The sequence below is a fragment of the Echinops telfairi genome, unplaced genomic scaffold (genome assembly GCF_000313985.2).
Source record: "Echinops telfairi isolate 266 unplaced genomic scaffold, ASM31398v2 ScPeMD7_10;HRSCAF=50, whole genome shotgun sequence".
Lineage (NCBI taxonomy): Eukaryota > Metazoa > Chordata > Mammalia > Afrosoricida > Tenrecidae > Echinops > Echinops telfairi.
In genome coordinates, this window is record NW_022103907.1 from 3,255,788 (window position 1) to 3,260,323 (window position 4,536).

A 4,536-nucleotide genomic window follows, 5' to 3' on the forward strand; every position below is an offset into this window, starting at 1 on the left:
TGCCTGGCCTGGATGCACACCAGAATCACCCAGGCAGTTTAGATATAGATACTTAAATCCCACCACAACCACTTGCCAACAAGCCCGTTCTCACCTCTGATGGCTCGTGTGTCAGAACTTTGCTCCAGTGGATTCTCAATGGCTGGCTTTTTGGAAGTAGATCACCAGGTCTTTCTTCTGAGGTGCCTAAGAATGGAATGGACTCTCCAACCTTTGAGCCAGCAGGCGAGATCACCCTGAACTGTGTGCCATCCAGGACCCTTCCCCCAGAGGCTGGAGTTTAAGCCTGAGTTGGTGTCCATACCTCCAGGGACTTGTGTGTATAGTGTATGGTTACTTGAAGAAGAAAAAAATCTCCCCGAGTTAGACTTCTCTAGTCATGAGACCAGAAGAAATAGATGGCACCTGGCTACCATCACAGAACATTTTGTTCAGGGATCCAATGGATGGGCCTTGATCAAAAGAGGAAAAGTTGTGGAACAGAACTTCAAATTCTCACTGAACACCTAATGGACACATTGTGATTGGAGAGACCCATGAAGCTATTGCCTGGAAACTGGAACCTTGAACCAAAGCTATCCCCAGAAGTCATCTTTACACTAAACAACGTGACTCAATAACGAAAGAACGTCTTCCTTGAACATTGCACCCCAAAGATGAGTGATCTCCAGGAGAGGGGGGTGGCCACTGTCACACTAAAACATGAGGGAGAATTTTGTGGAGGCAGAGCCTGAAGTTAGTGGCGGGGGAACAATATGGGGAGATAGAGTATGGATGCAATATGGAGCCGGTGACAATTATTAGTGAACTAATTGTCCGTGTAACCATTGTTGAATGGGTGTGTACAACTGTGCAGAATCTCCAGATGCTTCTAATGTGCAGCCAAACTATCACAGTGTCCCTTTCCAATTGCCCCTTAGGGAAAATGAACCCCCAAGATGCATTGGACAGAGGTCACAATGGCGTCAACTGTTTGTGTAAAGGTTGGAGGTAAGGAGTGCAGCCCAAAGGAGCTCGAGCAGTCATGGAAATGACATATCGAGGGAGGGCCTCCTCCTTGTCGGACACGAGGATGAGGTTGTAGCAAACAAACCAGCCATGGTCCCTGCCTCCATGACCCTGTCTTGGTGTAAAAGCCAGTGGTATGCGTGGTGAGTCCACTGCAGAGCACAGAAAACCAGCGGGCTAGGAGATGGAGCATCCTCTGGGAAGGTCAGGAAGGACGCTGAATGAAGGATGAGTCCGCCAGGTCCTGAGGGGTGGGGAGGAGGATTGTGGTGCCTGGAAAGGCACCCCAGGCAGAGAGAACAGCCAACAATGAGTTTGGTGAGGGCGGGCAAGTCGTCCAAGGACCACTGCTGAGACCGGGGTGGGTTGGTGGGGGCGCAGTGGATGGGGAAGTTGGAATTCAGTTTCCAGTGCAGGGCCAGGCAGGGTACGGCTTACATCACAATCTCTGGCTCTGTGGACGTGGGATCATAGAGAGCCTGACAGGACGCAGCTTTGTGGTGGTTGGGGCAAGAGGAGGTGGTGGTTTCTGATAAGGGATCTGTGGACATTTTTCTAACTCAGACTAGATGTTTGTGCCCACACCTATATCCCACCTCTGGACTCCTCACCAAAGTGACTGGAGCTAACCAAGTAGCGTGGGCTGAGGGTGACACCCAATATTAAGGACTGTCAATTCATTTAAACATATATACACACACAGGCACATGCATGCACACACATGCCCACCGCCATCACCAGTTGCTATAGAGATGACTGTGGTATGGTGACATCATTTGTGTCAGTAAAACGATGTGCCATGGGGTTTTCCAAGGCTCATTTTTTGAGAAGTCAATTGCCAGGCCTTTCTTGCAACGTGCTTTTGGGTGGTCTCAAACTGCCAACCATGAGGTTAGCAGCAGAGCATATGAACCATCTGCACCACCCAGGATTTGCCTTCGTGAAGCCATGAGAACTCTGGATCTACTGCTCAGGGAAGCCAGGATCCGCTCTGAAGAGAGCTGGCAAGAGTCAGACCCTCTCCACTTCTGCCCCTGTTTCCCCCTAACAAGATGAGGATGGATTTTATTGGAAGGCGGCTTCCTGGAGGAAGCCCCTCGGAGAACTCTGCTTATTTGCAGCTGTCATAATTTATGAGGGGGTGGAGGGGGAAGAGATCTGGGAAATGCATAAACAGCTACTAGAACTTATCTGTGATTATAGTGAGGTTGCAAGATAAAGGATTGACACACAAAAAGCTACTGTAGTTCCAGAAACCAGCAATGAGCAACTGGGAATGGAAACTTAAAATGCCACTTATGTGAACATCAAAAACTATGAAAAACACTTAGGAATAAATCTGATACATTATGGGCAAAACATGATCATCAGACACTAGGGTTTACACTGCAGAAACTTAAATCAATCAATCAAGAGAGATAAGAGTGGTGGTGGATCTGAAAAGTAGATGTTGGTAAGATGTCAGCTCTCTCCTGATAGGTCCACAGACTCAGTACAATCCCAATCAAGACCCCAAAAAGTTTATTTGTAAAAAATTGACAATCTGATTCTAAAATACATACAGAGATGTAAAGGAGCTGGAGTAGCTGAAAGAACTTTGAAAAAAAACAAAAACCCCAGAGGACTCAGACTTCTCAATGTCAAAACTACCTACGAGCTATGGCAATCAAACCCACGAGGTCGTGGTATGCGAGAGCTGCACGATTCAACGGCATGAAACAGAGCATCCGGAAATAGACCCACACAAGTCAACAAGGGTCTTGACAAAGGTACTAAGGCATAGACTTGACAATAACTTTTCCTGGAACCATTGGGTATTCTTATTTATTTTTATTTTTTTAACATTTTATTAGGGGCTCATACAACTGTTATCCCAATCCATACACACATCAATTGTGTAAAGCGCACCCGTACATCGTTTCTCAAAACATTTTCTCTCCATCCAAACCCCCAACATTAGGTCCTCATTTTTCCCCCCCCTCCCCGCTCCCCCCTCCCGCATGAGCCCTTGATAGTTTACAAATGGGTATCATTGGGTATTCTTATGCCCCAACCTCTGGGGCTGGAACTCCGACTTGTCACTTCCGTCTGCGCTTGTCTCCAGATGGCCTGCAGAACAGAAGAAACCTTTGTTTGGAAAAAGGTCAAAGCCTTCAATGAGCATCCTTCGTTTCCGCCATCAGAAGAATTCCGTACTACTTTGCCCTGCCCAGTTCACCTTCCTTGTCTCCGAAGAGGAGCCTCGGATGGCAACGCACGGGCTTGGCTGTGTTGTTCACGCAGACTTGCACTCAAGGTCTGGCTTGACCCTTCTTTCTGTGCAATGGAGACAAGGCTGGAACTTCCGCCACCTGGTTTTGAGGATCGAGCACTCCGTAGGTGCTCCATGGATGAGTGCTTTGTTTTCCTGCTTTAATCTTGAAGCTCTGGTGCCTAAGGAACTAGCCCCTACTTCCCCTCCCCTGTTTGTTTGCTTGTTTGTTTGGGCCTGGGTCCTTTGGGCTCACCAAAGCCAAAAGTAACTTTGAGGTGAAGTCGCCACCCCACCCCAAATGGATCTCCCTTCGTCTGCCTGCTTGTGTTCACCCCAAAGGGATTGAGCAGACTAGTGGGTTCAGACTCCCCAAGACTCTCTAGTGGGAAGAAAGAGGCGAGGCTTCTCCTCACGGCCTGTCTCTTTGAAGCGAGGACACTAGGGTAAAACGCTGTTGAAAGTGATGGTCCGGTTTTGTGTAGAGATGAGAGAAATCCCATGTGGATGGAGATGGCAAGGCCAAAGGCCCTGGGGTAGAAATTGGCTTGGCCCTTTTCAAGGGTGTGAAGCCAGCATGGCTGCACTAGAGAGGAGAAAGAAATAGCAAGGCCGGATGTGACAGCATGGTGCTCTGTGGGCCCTGGTGAGGTTGGGTTTTAGAGTCGCTATTGCCAAGAGTTGTCCTTTTGCATGTGACTTGCTCAGTTTAAATGCTGACCGAATCGTCTGTGAAACTGGTCTAGATGAAGAAGGCAGCATGAGGCTCGGGCGAAGACCATTAACCGCTTGAGGTATACAGATCCGAACTTGGCACTGTGCTGGGCAAATCTACAAAAGACCTGTTAAAGATGACTAAGGTGTACCGGAGCCAAGCCATATTGTTAACGGCCTCGAATGCCTGTAAAAACCAAACAATTAAAACAAACCTCCTTGCCATCAAGTAGCGTCCCAGCACGGCGACTCTATGTAGGTTTTCCAAGACTATGAATCTTCGCAGGAGCAGCCTCGTGATTCTCCCCCAAAGAAGTGATGCATTCACATAGCGCTGCTGGGGAAGACTACGGATCACACCCGCAGACTGAAGAACTCGGTCTTGACTGTCGTACAGTCTGAAAAGCAAGGCTAGCGAGACTTCATCTGCCTTGGTTCGTGTCATCAGGATTCACGGATGAAAAGCACCAGGCTCAGTAGAGGAGGAAGACTCCCCCTGAGACGGACTACCGCAGTGGTTGCAGCAATGTGCTCAAAACAGCACGGTGCAGAATGGGGCAAGC